Consider the following 16558-nt stretch of genomic DNA (forward strand, 5'->3'; position numbering starts at 1 on the left):
GTTTGCAGATGATATAATCTTGTATATAGAAAACCTTCAGAACTTCACCAAAAAATTGTTAGAATAAATGCAGTAAAGTTGTAGGATACTAAAATCAACATATAAAAATCAGTAGCATTTCTATTATAAATACTAATCATGAACTATCTAAAAAAGAAAGAAAATGATTTCATTTACAATAGCATCAAGAAAGAATAAGGCCGGGTGCAATGGCTCACACCTGTAATCCTAGCACTTTGGGAAGCCGATGCAGAAAGACTGCTTGAGTCCAGGAGTTTAAGACCAGCCTGGGCAACAGAGAGAGATGTCTCTACAAAAAAATTTAAAAATGAGCCAGACACGATGGTGCACACCTGTAGTCACAGTTACTTGGGAGGCTGACGCAAGAGGATCACTTGAGCCCAGGAGTTCAATGCTGCAGTGAGCTGTGATCGCACCACTGCACTCTAGCCCAGGCGACACAGCAAGACCCTGTCTCAAAAAAAAGAAAGAATGAATGAATGAAATACTAAGTAATAACCAAGGAGGTAAAAGATCTGTGTGCTGAAAACTATAAAACATTGCGTAAAGAAACTGAAGACATAAATAAATGGAAAGATATCCTCTATTAATGGATTGGAAGAATTAAGACTGTTAAAATGTTCATACTCCCCAAAGTGACCTACAGATTTAATACTATTCCTATCAAAATTCCAATGTAATTTTTTACAGAAGAAAAAAATTCTAAAATTTGTATGGAACTAAAAAATGCCCCGAATAGCCAAAGCAATCTTGAGCAAAAATGTACATGACATTTAAAAACTGGAGTTTTAAGCCAGGCATGACGGCTCATGCCTATAATCCCAGCACTTAGGGAGGCCAAGGCAGATGGATTGCTTGAGGCCAGGAGTTCAAGACCAGTCGGGCCAACATGGTGAAATCCTGTCGCTACCAAAAATACAAATATTAGCCAGGCGTGGTGGCTTATGCCTGTAATTCCAGCTACTCGGGAGGCTGAGGCAGGAGAATCACTTGAACCCAGGAGGTAGAGGTTGCAGTGAGCTGAGATTGTGCCACTGTACTCTAGCCTGGGCAACACAGCAAGACTGTCTCAAAAAATAAATAAATAAAACAAACAAACACACACACAAAAAAAAACAGGCAAATTTTCAAACTAAAACTTTTACAGGTGTCATTTATGAAGTACTTACTATGCTAAATGTCTAACAAATATGTTGTCAATTGACCCTTATAACCATCCTCTGAAGGACAATCATTATTTCCATATTACAAATACGAAAAATGGAGGCTCTGATCCAATCAGAGACAGAATTCAACCCCAAATCTGACTCCTTATGTTCTAAGCTGACTCTCAAACAAATAACTAAGCAAACAATAGCTTTTGCTAGATAGCACCATGCTGCTGAAACCCACCTGTTTGAAAGAACCTCTGCAGGTATCTATAATTAAGTTAGGACTGTTCCAACTTGAACTAGTTGCTGTCAGTTTAGTTTTAAAAATTACTCCAGCCTGAGGCAGAATGTGCCTCTTAGGAACCTCAAAATTGTTTTGTCAATCATGGAGAAACCTTTACTGAAATGCTATAAATGCTTTTCTTTTCCTCTTCTTCCTGGAGAACTGAGAACAATTTGGAAATGTGTAAGATGTCTGCCCCTCCTTTATGCAACTTTTTACAAAAAATAGGGTCCTCAGACAGAAGACCTTGCACACAGTCTCCTGTTCAGCTGCCTGAGAAGGCATTACTGAGCACTTACTGCATCCCCAAGTTTTTGCAACACGATCTTTCTCAAATACAACCATCCTAAGTTGGGCACTATTATTAACTTTTTTTTTTTTTTTTTTTTTACAGATGAGAAAGCAGGGGTTGAGAGAAGTCCAGAGCTTGTGTTCTTTCCGCTCTCCCAACCATGCTGATTCTGCCACAGCTCTACCATCTGCTTACCAGCACTGCCCTCAATAGCTCTGCTCCAAGACAAAAAAAAGGATGAATAGCTAACAAGAGAGAGGGGAATCAACAGTAAATAGATGTTTGAGCCTACTCAGGGCAACTTGTGTTGAGTGAGAAAATAAAACAATGGACCCTATCCTCAAAGAAATTAAATCCAGGAATAGTGTTAAGACACATGAAAACAAGTAAAATAGAAAATATTCCTTTCTCAATCAAGAGTTCTCCACCTCAGCACTGCTAACATTCTATAACTCTTTGTTGTGGGCTGTTCTGGGCATCTCTGGCCTCTACTCCCTAAGATGCCAGTAGCACCCCTCTCCAAAATCATGGCAATCAAAAATGTCTCCGAACACTGCCAAATGCCCCTGGGGGGCAAAAATCAATCTCCCACCCCCACCTGTTGAGAATCACTGCTCTGAATGACACAGGTGTTGAAAAATACCTATTATTATTATTTCAGGTTATTCCAGGGCTTCATCTTAGGTGCAAGCTTTCAGAGTTCTTTTTCAACATACAAATCAATCAAGATTTATAATCTCAAGAGAAAAAAAGAGCCCCCCAAATTACTTGTTTATCAAAGACATTAGCAACACTTGAGAGACAATTATCCCAAACCTGTGGCTTGTTGAAAAATTAATTTACCCCATCCATGCTTTGATCTTCTAGCAAATTACTTTCTGAGACAAGATTTAACTTGTGAGGGCCTGACAGGCTAACCAGCTGTCAGACAGGAACTGGCATCAAATTCCAAGTGTCAAGTGGAGAGGGGGCTTCTCGTCCTCCCCAAGGGAACCCTGCTCAGTAACTTACCAAATGTCACAGAGGGGTCCAATTTTCCCACGAAAGAGCAGAGGTGCAAGCATCAGCGCAGCTTAGCTTTGTTTTCAAAGGAAAAAGTGTCCTTTAGGAGGTGGTTTAATTTTATATTTCAGTATTTCCATTATGAAAGCGTTCTTGTTGTTTTAGTTTTAGTTCTTAATTTCACCATAAGCAAGAGAGTCACAACTCAAGTGATCTCCTTTGCTTCTCTCTCACTTCCTTACTTTAAAAGAGACAAGGAGGTAGCTTCCAGTCTTCCAAAAGCTCTTGTTCATCTCACGCCTGGCCTGCAAGGTGTGTGCTGCCATCCAGGTGGAAGAGACGCACCCGGAATAAAATGCTTGATTAGAAACCACACACTTTACCTAAAGGGGTACCGACTGTGATCTAAGAGAGATAATGGTATTGTGTTTACACCTTACTGTGTGTGGCAGGCAGAAAAATGCGCCCCCCAAAGGTGTCCAACTTCTAATTCCCGAACCTGTGAATATGTTACATTCATGACAAAAGTCATTGTGCAGACGGCACTAAGATTAAGGACTTTGGGATGGAGAGATTTTCCTGAATTATCTAGATGGACCCAATCTAACGAGTCTTTTAGAAAAGTCTTTTCTTTCTGTGGTCAGAGAGAGAAAGGTGGGATCACAGAAGAGGAGCCAGAAGAAACGTCAGGCGTAAAAGGGACTAAACTTGCCACTGGTGGCTTTGAAGATGAAGGAAGGGGTCACAAGCCAAGGAATACAGGTGACCTCTAGAAGCTGCAGCAGTAAGGAAATAGATTCTCTCCCAAAACCTTCAGAAGGAACTGGTCCTGCTGACTCCTTGATTTTATTCCAGTCTGTGCTTTTGTGTATTTTTATTTTTTTTTGAGACAGTCTTGCTCTGTTGCCCAAGTTGGAATGCAGTGGCACAATCTCAACTCACTGCAAACTCTTGCCTTCCGGGTTCAAGTGATTCTCTTGCCTCAGCTTCCCGAGTAGCTGGGATTACCGGTGACTGCAACCACGTTTCGCTATTTTTTTTTTTTTTTTGTATTTTTAGTAGAGACAGTTTCACTATGTTAGCTAGGCTGGTCTTGAACTCCTGACCTCAAGTGATCCGTCCACCTTAGCCCCCTAAAGTGCTGGGATTACAGATGTGAGCCACCGCACCCCACACGTGTGCTGTTTTAAGCATGAAATTTGTGGGTTTTATTACAACAGGAATAGAAAACTAATAGACTTTAGTACCTGGAAGTGGGGTGCTGCTACAACAAATACCAAAAAATGTGGAAGTGCCTTTGGAACTGAGTAGTGAAGGAGCCTGGAAGAATTTTGAGGAACATGGTAGGAAAGGTTTACGTTGCCTTAAACAGACCTGTTAATAGAAATATAAACAATAAAGACTGCTTGTGAGGACTGAGAAGACTGCTTGTGACGAGCATGGTAGAGAGAACATAAATAGCCTCAGAGAATACCTCAACTGTCAAGAACACAGGAAATCACAAATACCGTGATTCTACAGCCCATTTGCTGCCTACTGTGCACCAAGCAAGTGGAGCCCCAAAGCGGGCAAAGGCCCTAACATTCAGGACAACTCTGTCACCCAGCAGGTGTACTGTATTGTCTGTCTCAGTTCACGCGGAGAGTAAAGCCATTTTCCTTGCATGTTACTAATTTCCTAGCCCTGTGACCTGGGGCGGACCACCCCTCTGAACATCACTCGGGGATGATCATAGTACCTGTGAGGTCACACGTGAAAACTCACAGTACAGTGCCCAGTAAACAGTAGACACCAAAAATGTGAGCAATTTCTCTACCTGGAGAGAAAGAAGGGTGGGCAGGAATAGATCCTTCCTTTCTCCTACAGGAAAGCCCCTGAGGACTCTTCCCGCATTGAAGACTTAGGGCCTCTGCATAAGGGAAGGCAACAGAGGCAAATGTAGGGGATCCTCAGGAAGCCACATAAATCAAAGGCAAGGTTTGGGGACCTAATGGGGTTATTCCAAAAGCAAGGGACATAGGTACTGAAGTCTGAGGAAACTGCCCTCGGCAACAGAGAAAGAAAAAAAGGAGGCTGCGTTGTTTCTTTGGGTGACTCTATTGCTGGAAATTTGCCCACTGCAGTCTGAGAACACTGGGCAGAGTTACTGTGCCACTGTCAGTGCCAACTTGGACAGGAAGTGATGTGGCCAATCCCACGGTTGTGAGGCCAGCAGGAGGGGCAAAGGGGGCATCCTCAAAGAAAGACATCATTTTAAATTCTCTGGCCTGGCTTCTTACCTCAGCTTCTCCTCGCCCCAACCTCCACCCATCTCCATCCATGGAATTATAATACACAACTCAAATTAAAAGACTAATTGTTCCTACATGGGCAAAGTTTTACAGAAACACAGAATTTACTACTTAAGATGAATAAACAGCTTTCTTATTGTAAACACGTTTTAGTGTTGGTGCTTTTATCAAGTTTCTGGGAGAAGCCATCAGAGGAAGAAAAAAGGCACTAGAAACATCTGATCCTTTCTGTCTCTTTACATCTGTACCCTTGACTATAAATTACAGTAATTCATTCCCCAGGATGAACAGTCAATAGTTAAATGTCAGCCTGTAGGTTGCTGCCTAACTAAGAGGGGGAAAAAAATCACCCTAGGAGTGATAAGATAAAACTAAGGGGCAAATAATTGAATAATTCTCTGCTGGTATTTTTAAAGACGTATGTCTGCCAACATGGTCCACATTTTTTGCTTAAGAGCAGCATTTTCCCCTTTTCTTTCAAGAAAATCTCCTTAGTGCCTGCTGAGAAGATATCACATCTTACATCATTTTCCGTTGATAGTGAAATCCACAGCCTCCACAGCAATGTGATTAAGGCACAAATTTTTGAGACCAAAGCACATGTACCCAACTGAGCACAATAATGCTTTCAAAAAAAGAACAAGTTTCAAAAGTTCTTCTAACAATTCCATTGTTCAGGATTCACAAGCTGGAAGAACGTACATTTCTGCATTTTCTGAATTTCCACAAGTTGGGTCAGTCTAAAGGCTCATTCTTCACACTCCCACAAACTATTTATTACTCTATGCCCTTTCCAAGTAAATCAAGACAGGCAGTTATCAAAGCAGATGCATTATTTGGGTCCAGCAGAAAACAGAGTTGGTTCTGCCCACCCCTTTCTCCCAATCTGCAAGCCTCTGTTCATCCCTGTGAATAAAAATGCCGAATGACAAAAAAGGTTGGGTGACTTACGTTATTCTCCTTATTTCAACACAAATGTGAAATCAGCTAGTCAATCTCCAGGTCCTCCTAAAAGACAATGTGCCTGGTGGTTTTGTTTTGCTTTTCACAAACATGGAAAAGGGGAGGCATGGCTTAGAGGCAACTACATAATGAACTTAGCAGCCGAAAACAAATTCCAGCCTACTTCCAGAAGATGAAAAACAACACATAATGCACAGAAACTGTTCAAAGCTCCCACGACCTGTGCATCTGTCTCACTCTATCAGGAACTAGAAATGCCACCTCAGTTTTGACATACTGGGCCTCCAAAAAACAGCCTCTCTCATCCTTGGCTTCTCACCCAGCAGCACCACCTTCAAACTAGGACAGTCCAGATACCAGAATATGATCCAGTAAAAACTATTCAGGATTCCGATAAGTCAAATAAAGATCAGATGGTCTTAAGAGTGTTTTGGAGGAGGGGAAAATATACAAATAATTTTCCATTTTCTATGCCTGTCCAGGAGCACTAGGTAGTATTTAGACTGTGCCTGCCACTTTAAATGCATTATGCCTTACTTCATCTGTCCCCCACAAAGAGCCCAGTGATAAACTTTCTCTATGTCCCTTCTTCAGATGGAGAAACAGGCTTAAAAAGGTCAAACATGCCTGAAGTCACAAACTGGCAAATCTAAACTCTGCACCCACACTAATGCTCTTAACCTAGGCTTGATATCTATGATATACGGTGATCAGCAACAGATTCTAAAAACAGCTATGACCCCTCCAAATCACCCTTGGGGTTCAATGAATTTTACTGAAAAAATTAATGATTATCTCCTTTTTTCAGCAACCTTTGTTCAACACCTCACACACGCAGCTGTGCCTCTGACTGGCAATAAGTCACAATATCTCCATGGCACCTGCTTCAAAGCAATGCGAATATTCAAAAGTGCTTTCCTCTTCAAAGACATCACTGCAGGACAAAATCCAATTCGAAAACTGTTCTGACCAGCAACATGGTGCCAGAGATGCCCCATTATCTTCGGCAAAACACCCAGCCTCCAAGCACAGCCACCTCCCTGCTTGCTCCTGCAGCTGTGTACACAAGGTTTATTATACCCAAATGGCCAGCTTTGCTTTCTTGCCAAGAGATAAGAAAAACCAGGTTGAGACCCTACTGCTGGTATGAAAATCCTCGATTCACACTCCAGAAATCTGGAAATGCACTTCTACATAATAAACTCAAACAGTTTTATCCACTTCCAAGATGTTTCAAAAACAGTGATAAAGGCTGTATTTTATTCCCAGGGTAAGGCTTAAGCGGCAAATAAGATGCCCAAGCCAAGTAGCTTCGTGAAGACTTTTGTATAAGGAATGTTAAGCTTCTGAGTATCAACTATATATCTAAATTTAAAAATAAAACAATTAGAATGTAGAATGGTTGTTACCAGGGGCTGGAGGGAGTGGAGGGAAATGCGGAGTTAAGGATTGAATGGGGGCACAGTTTCTATTTAAGAAGATGAAAGAGTTCTGGAGATGGATGGTGATGACGGTTGCACAACAATGTAAACATACTTAACATCACTGAACTATACACTCAAAATGATTGAAATGGTTAAAAAAAAAAAGGCTTGAGGCAGGAGAATCGCTGGAACCCAGGAGGCAGAGGTTGAGGTGAGGTGAGATTGTGCCATTGCACTCCAGCCTGGGCAACAAGAGCGAAACTTTGTCTCAAAAAATAAAAAAAATAAAAGGATGGATGCTCTCAAACTCCTTTTAAATGTGTATGCACTGTTATGTCTAAGTGGGGACCAAGTCCTCTTTAGAGTCATCCAAGAAAAGGACTGACCACAGGGGCTCAGAGTGGCCCACAGATGATTTTACAGTCTAGTCTATAATATCTCTGTGTTTGTGCTCATGTCCAATGTTTTACATTAATTATCCTATAGGAAAAAAACAAGTTGTTGAAATTCCTCACTCATGTGCATGCTGCTTGGAGGCCAGGTGGATGTCTCAGGTGAGCATCTAGACAAAAGTTCTCTTCTCTCTTGGTATCACAATATAACACAACAACAATCTAGCCCCCACACACACACAGAAGCAGCCACCTTTTTTCCCACTATATGGGCTATTGCAGAGTAATACTGAGGACATACGCCACAAGGCATTTTATTCTGCCACAGTTCAGAATACAATGGTCTCTGGTTCACTACAGTCTCTTTTCTTCATCTTAGGCAAATAAAGACTTTCCACAGAAAGAAAATCACTGATGCTGCTGTACTCCAGTTAACTACTGATGCTGTATTTTCATCACCTGAGACTGGACCACAAGTCACATCTCAAATGACAGAGAGCCCCCACAATCAAATCTCTTTATCCAACTCTCAAACGGAGTTTTGCTTTGTAATTGTTGACCTATTTAATTGCTTTTTCTCTTCCTCAAGTCTGCATGTTCTGATTTGTAAGCCGATCTTGATCCCAAATTAAGTACTACCTTATTTTCTCTTTTTTGAGACAGGGTCTCACTCTGTCACCCAGGATGGAGTGTAGGGGTACAATTACAGCTCACTGCAGCCTGGACCTCCAGGGTTCAAGTGACTCTCGCACCTCAGTCTCCTGAGTAGCTGGGACTACAGACACATACCACCACATCTGGCTAATTTATTTTTTACAGAGGGAAGGTTCTTGCTTTGTTGACCAGGCTGGTCTCAAACTCCTGGCCTCAAGAGATCCTCCTGCATGAGCTTCCCAAAGTCCTGGGATTATAGGCATGAACCACCACACCCAGCCAATTAAGCACTTCTCACCATTGTTTTAGCATCTGTTTCCCCCTCATTGGAGGGATTAAAAAAAAAAAAAAAAAAAAAGGAAGCAAATCTTGTGTTAGAAAACGCTAACCTTTACCAGCCTGGATCCCTAAACATTTTTTGAGTTACATAAAATATGACCAGTTTCCTTTAAAGTTTGCATAATTCATTTTTAAAAATTATTTTGTTTTATTGAGATGTTGTCTCACTTTGTCACCCAGGATGGAGTGCAGTGGCACAATCATGGCTCACTGCAGCCTCAGCCTCCCAAGTAGTTGGAACTACAGGCATGCCCCACCACGTCCAGCTAATTTTGTATTTTTCATAGAGACAGAGTTTCATCATGTTGTCCAGGCTGGTCTTGAACTCCTGGGCTCAAGCACTCCACCCTCCTGGGCCTCCTAAAGTGCTAGGATTACAGGCATGAGCCACCACTCCCAGCCACATAATTCATTTTTAAATGCCACTACAAAACTGACAGTTAACATCAACAATAAAATATTTAATGCAAGCCCAATCCTCCCTAATACAAACATATTCTTAACAATTAGAATAGTGTCACAACTAAAACATGAATAGCTCAACACCACAGAGCTAGGCAGAGCAACACAATAGAAGTCAAGAAACAGACACACAGGTATGTGGGATTTAGTCAGAGGGAAAATGGACTATTAATAAATGACTGGGAAAATCAGTAGCCATCTGGGGAAAAAAGTAAACTGGGATCCATATGTACTAAAATAAAATCAATATGGATAAATAATTTAAATATAAAAATACTGAAACTACAGTAGTTCCAAAAGAAACCCTGGACATTTGAAAAATAATAATTTTAAGATAGGGAACTCCTTCTTCTCTTCATGACATTAAATCCAAAGACTTTAAAATAAGCTGCTGATAAATTCATCTGCATGGAAAAATCTAACATAACCCGAGTCAAAAGATGAACAAACTGCAAACGACTCCAATTCTTATCACATGAGGGGCTTATTTCCCTTAGGTATAATGTAATACAACTTGCTAACAGCCCAATGGCAAAGGATATGAACAGTTCGCAGAAAGATAAATACAAACAGCTCTTACAAATTTGTGAAAATATGCTCATTCTCCTACGAGAAATGCAAATTAAAACCAGATGAGATACCATTTTTTACTTAACAGATTGGCAAAGATTAAGAAATGTCGTAACATACTGTGCCAGCAAGGATATAAGGAAACAGGTACTTTCATACCTTGCCTGTGACGGCATATGTTAGCACAGCTTCCATGAAAGGCAGTTAGAGTAGTATCTTTGACAAGTACAAATGCACATATCCTTTCACCTGGTAATTACACATTCATCACACATGGCACTATCACCTGTGAGCATAATAATACATGTACAAAGTTACCCCTTGCAGCATTGCTGGATGTAGCAAAATCAATAGCAAACAGATTAAACAAAATATGGAGTTAAAATAATACTATGCTGCCATTTAAAATGATTTTTTTAAAAACCCATACCTCTATATGGAGCAGTCTGAAGACATACGGTTTTAAGAAAAAAAGATGCATAACAATATATAAAGTCTATCATCATCTGTGATTTAACAGGGAGAGAGAATATGATCATACACACACACTTTTAAAAATATATATGAGGCTGGGTGCGGTGGCGCATGCCTGTAATCCCAGCACTTTGGGAGGCCAAGGCGAGCAGACCACGAGGTCAAGAGATCGAGACCATCCTGTCCAATACGGTGAAAACCCGTCTCTACTGAAAATACAAAAATTAGCTGGGCGTGGAGGCGCCACTGCACTCCAGCCAGGCGACAGAGCAAGACCCCATCTCAAAAAAAAAAAAGTATATATATACACACATATATACACACACATATATACCCACATATACACATATACACTCACATATATACACATATACACATATATATACACATATATGCATATATACATATATACACATATATACATATGAACAGAGTTATCTCTGGAAGGAGGAATACCAGGTGCCTCTAAAGAGAGAATATGGTAGCTAGTACAGGAAGTGGGTGGCTTTTCACTATACACCTTTTATATCTTTTAAATTTGAGCCATGGGCCAGGCCCAGTGGCTCACACCTGTAACCCCAGCACTCTGGGAGGCCAAGGCAGGAGGATCACTTGAGTCCAGGAGTTCAAGACCAGCCTGGGAAACATAGTGAGACCCTATCTCTATAACAAATAATAAATTAGCTGGACGTGGTGGTGTGCACCCATAGTCCCAGCTACTCGGGAGGCTGAGGTGGGATGACTGCTTAAGCCCAGAAGGTCAAGGCTGGAGTGAGCAGGGATCATAAGACTGCATTCCAGCCTGGCTTACAAATAAGACCCTGCCTCAAAGAAAAAAAAATTGAGCCATATTAGCCATTTGAAAATGGCACAGTGGCTCATGCCTGTAATCCCAGCACTTTGGGAGGCCGAGGCCGGTGGATCACCTGAGGTCAGGAGTTTGAGACCAGCCTGGCCAACATGGTGAAACCGGGTCTCTACTAAAAATACAAAATTAGCTGGGCATGGTGGTGGGCACCTGTAAACCAGCTACTCGAGAGGCTGAGACAGGACAATCGCTTCAACTCAGAAGGCAGAGGTTGCAGCGAGCCGAGATCAAGCCACTGCACTCCAGCCTGAGTGACAGAGTGAGGCTCTGTCTCAAAAAAAAAAAAAAAAAAAAAAAAAGTTACTTTTTAAATCAGTAAAATGGTTGCAAGGTAAAGCTGAGGAAATCCACCAGAAAATGGAATAAAAAGACCAAGACATAGAAAACAGGAGAGAAAAGGGTAAGATAATCAGAGGATTGCCCAGAAGGACCACCAACATTAGAAAATGCAAATTCAATGAAAAGAAGGAAAGTTATCTAAATATAATTTTTTAAATGTTCCAATAATTGAAAAACATTAAGTTTCCAGTTTGAGAAGGCCACTGTGTACCCAGAAAAATGAATGCAAAAAGACCAATCAGAATACCTGGACAAAAAGAAAAATCCTAAAAACTTTCCCGCCTCGGAGTCTCGCTCTGTCGCCCAGGCTGGATGGAGTGCAGTGGTGCGACCTTGGCTCACTGCAAGCTCCGCCTCCCGGGTTCATGCCATTCTCCTGCCTCAGCCTCCCAAGTAGCTGGGACTACAGGCACCCGCCACCATGCCGGGCTAATTTTTTGTATTTTTAGTAGAGATGGGATTTCACCGTGTTAGCCAGGGAGGTCTCAATCTCCTGACCTCGTGATCCGCCAGCCTTGGCCTCCCAGAGTGTTGGGATTACAGGCATGAGCCACTGTGCCCCGCCCCTAAAAACTTTTAAAGAGACGTGATGGGAAACTTTTTTTTTTTTTTTTTAATAAAAAGCTAGAACTTTAGGGAACAATGTCTTTAAAGTTCTGAGGGAGAAGGACTTTCAAACTATAACTGTATACGTGGCCAAACCAGTAAGTGTGAAGGTGAAAGAAAGAAAGAAAGAAAAAAGACAATTTAGATATGCCAAATCTCAAGAAGACTATCTCCCTTGTAACCTTTTGCAGAAGCTGTTGGCCAATGCTCTCTACCAAGACCAGAGAGCAGCCGAGTGTAGTGGCTTACACCTATAATCCCAGTACTCTTCGAGGCAGAGGTGGGCAGATCACCTGAGGTCAGTAGTTCGAGACCAGCCTGGCCAACAAAGTGAAACCCGATCTCTAACAAAAATGCATAATTAGCCGGGTGTGCTGGCACCTGCCTGTAATCCCAGCTACTTGGGGGGCTGAGGCAGGAGAATCATTTCAACCTGGGTGATGGAGGCTGCAGTGAGCCGAGATCCCGCCACTGCACTCCAGCCTGGGCAACAAGAGTGAAACTCCATCTCAAAAAAAAAAGAAAAAGACCAGAGACAAAAAGAAACTACAAGGAAGGAGGATACCACAGTATCCAGGGAAGAGAACATACAGAATGGCCTGGACACTTTAGAAGGGATGCCTTCAGGAGGAAAGGATGAATGGACAGCTACCCTGAGGTGTGCAAACACACAGAGAGCAGGGTTAGGCTTCAGTTTGGGAGTGAGTCAGTGACAGGTACTTAAAACAAGCACTCAAAACAATTATTAACTCTGGGTGGGCAAAAGCTATATGAGGAAGGAAATGTCATTTAAATTACATGTCTTGGCTGTGAATTATTTCCAGTAAAAATAATACTATAAACATTATATATTAACCAAATAAAAATCTCATTAATATTAGAGCAGGAGAAGAGATGTGTTGGGGGAAGTCATAAGAGTTTATCTTCATCTTCCACAGTGTCAGGAAAGTAAATATCCAAAATTGAATTTAAAAAAATCAAGAAATGACATGATAAGAATGCTTTCTTAAGGTACCGTCATTTTCACAGGTCTAAAGCAGTCAAATATCAGCATTTTCTTATCGCTCAACATCAGAAGATAGATGAGCGATTCCTCTGAGGAGAGGGAATCAGGTGGGAAGAGCAGGGCAGAGAGCTACTATTTTCATGGACGGTTTTGTAGAACTTGACTTTTTGAAGGGTGAGAAGACACGTATATAAAACATGGCTAAATTTTTTCATTTAAAGAATTTTTTGTAATTTTAATTTTTTTTGTACAGAGAGGGTCTTGCTAGGTTGTGCAGACTAGTCTTGAACTCACGGCCTCAAGCAATCCTCCAGCCCCAGCCTCCCAAAGTGTTGGAATTACAGGCATGAGCCACCGCACCCAGACTTAAAATCTGTCCTAGAGCCAATATTCAAGGGTTTTTCCCATATGAGAACCAATGATGGTCTTATGTGTGCTGCTCCCATAACAAAAGCCATATTTCAAATCACATCTAAGACAGTCTAAGACTTCTAGGTCAACCACTGCTGGTGCTGCCCACCAGCTCCCACCTGTGGGCTGGGGAACAGTCATTGCTCTGCCATCCCATTCGCTGGGAGAAATGCCTGAGAGACAGTACCAGGATCACACTCCTTGAAGACTTCAGGATTTTGCAGGTTTCTCGTTAGCTCCATAATTTTTATAATTGTAAAGTGACTAAGATCACAAAATAAAATCAGAATTCCTACTTTTGTGTTCTCCAAGAAAGGCCTCATTCTCCTCAGAGGCAGAGAGGGATACATGTGGGTTTGCATGCAGAACTCAATTAAAAGCAACCTGAATAAGAAACAACTAATTTGTCAAAGGCTTCAGGTAACCAAATTTCAGAAACAAACTGATCCTTTATTTTAGAAAGTTTAGAGAAATACTGATCCTTTGGGTGACAAATGCAATTTTTTTTTGTAAAACTGTGCGGTTTCCAAGGGGTCCTTGTGAAATCCCCAATTCCAGGTCTAATGGAGAAACAGCAGCCAGGGGAGCAGGGAAACCAGCTCAACCTTTGGTGCTTATTCTCCTGAATCACAGGGCTAACGTCACCACATGCCTCCTTAAATAAAAATATAACACTTATTAGAGCCATTGACAAATCTGGCCAGCTCAAAAATACAAAATTCTACAGTTTTTTGTATTCCTCAGTTTGGGAAGCCAAGGCAGGCAGATCACTTGAGGCCATGAATTCGAGACCAGCCTGGCCAACATGGTAAAATCCCATCTCTACTAAAAAAATACAAAAATTAGCTGGGCATGGTGGCACATGCCTGTAATCCCAGCTACTCAGGAGACTGAGGCACAAGAATCGCTTGAATCAGAGAGGTGGAGGTTGCAGTGAGCCGAGATCATGCCACTGTACTTCAGCCTGGGCCACAAAGCAAGACTCTGTCTCAAATACACAAACATATATATACACACACATATATACACACACACACATATATATATACATATTCTGTCAGAAATGAGGGTCTTTGGGTTTCAGAAGCAAGAGTTGGCTGGGAGCAGTAGCTCATGCCTGCAATCCCAGCACTTTGGGAGGCCAAGATGAGCGGATCACCTGAGGTCAGGAGTTCGATACCAGCCTGGCCAACATGCCAAAACTCCATCTCTACCAAAAATATAAAAATTGGCCAGGTGTGGTGGTGCGTGCCTGTAGTCCCAGCTACTTGGGAGGCTGAGGCAGGAGAATGGCTTGAACCCGGGAGGCAGAGGTTGCAGTGAGCCGAGATCGTGCCACTGCACTCCAGCCTAGGTGACAGAGTGAGACTCCATTTCAAAAAAAAAAACAAAACAGCAAGAATTTGGGATTGACTAACCAAAGCAATAAAGCAATAGACAACAGTAGTTTACAAGCATGTTAATACCTGTATAAGTGAAATTCAATCAAACAGAACCCTGTAGAGAGACAGCATACCTAAAATTACTTTCAGAACACTGATAAAAACCAGTAACTAGCCGGGCACGGTGGCTCACACCCATAATCCCAGCACTTTGGGAGGCCAAGGTGGGTGGATCACCTGAGGTCAGGAGTTTGAGACCAGCTGGCCAACATGGTGAAACCCCGTCTCTATTAAAAATACAAAAATTAGCCAGGTGTGGTAGTGGACACCTGTAATCCCAGCTACTTGGGAGGCTGAGGCAGAAGAATCGCTTGAACCTGGGAGGCAGAGGTTGCAGTGAGCCGAGATCGCAGCACTGCACTTCGGTCTGGGCGACAGGCCAAGACTCATCAAAAAAAAAAAAAAAGCAAAAACAGTAAGTGACATACTACCTGAAACAATGGTGCCAACCTAGCCAAAGCTAAAATAAAACCAGCCATAAGCTAAGATAAACAAATCTCTGTAATAAACGAATTCTCTTCCTTTGAAGATTGACTTGAATTCTTATATGCCATACACTCCCAAAAGTTACTTGAAAAGTCAAACAATAGGCAAGGCGCGGTGGCTCACGCCTATAATCCCAGCACTATGGGAGGCTACTCAGGAGGCTGAGGCAGGAGAATGGAGTGAACCCGGGAGGCGGAGCTTGCAGTGAGCGGAGATCACACCACTGCACTCCAGCCTGGGCGACAGAGCGAGACTCTGTCTCAAAAAAAAAAACAAACAAAAAAAACAAAAAAATAAAAGTCAAACAATAAAAGGCAGCATTGTTGTCAAGAAAAAAAACAGAACAACGTAATCAAGTAAAGGCTGGGGAAAGGGGAAAGGAAGGAAAGGGTTGTATTATTTCACCAGCAAGTTGAAGCCAATCACTTTCACAAGCAAGCATGACACTTAGTTCCTGGCATCCTGGTAGCCAAAGCAGAAAAGGGAATCAGGTAAGTTGGGAGTTCCTGTTCATCAAGGAAATAAACAGTGAACTGAAATATATATTTCCTCACATAATGGATTCTGAACAGCACAGTAAATCCTTATCGGCAGTTCATTTAACAGCAAACATCTATTCAAGTGTCTTCTGTGTTTCCCGGTTCTGTTCTAGGAGCTTGATGTACCACCAACCAGCAAACCAGCTAAAGGTTCCTGCCCTGGAGAAGCCCATATTCTACTGGGATATGCTGAAAATAAACAATAAATATAATAGGTAAATTCCACAATAATACTAGTTAATTTGTGATATGAAAAAGAAAAAAAAAAAGAAGAGGCCAAGCAGATTAAGAGGGACCAGGAGTACCAGGAGAAGACAGGTTATAACTTTGAACAGTCACGGTACTGACATGGGGACATCTGAGCAAGGACCTCACTGAGGTGAGGACAGAACACTTCAAGCACAGGAAGGAGTCAGTGCAAAGGCCCTAAGGGAGGCAACAGGGTAATCTGTGGAAGAGCAGAGAAGGGGCGAGCACAGGAGAGGTTACAGAATAACAAGGGACCAGGCAAGGACAGCCATGGAGTTCACTGTAAAAACTTGT

General features: G+C 41.9%; 1 protein-coding gene across 5 annotated transcripts in view; it reads right to left on the minus strand.

Annotated features, from left to right (window-relative positions):
• Nucleotides 1-16558, minus strand: part of KANK1 (KN motif and ankyrin repeat domains 1) — a 240089-nt gene that overhangs the window by 204953 nt on the left and 18578 nt on the right. The gene's annotated exons all lie outside the window — the stretch shown is intronic.

The sequence above is a fragment of the Theropithecus gelada genome, chromosome 15, assembly GCF_003255815.1.
Source record: "Theropithecus gelada isolate Dixy chromosome 15, Tgel_1.0, whole genome shotgun sequence".
NCBI lineage: Eukaryota > Metazoa > Chordata > Mammalia > Primates > Cercopithecidae > Theropithecus > Theropithecus gelada.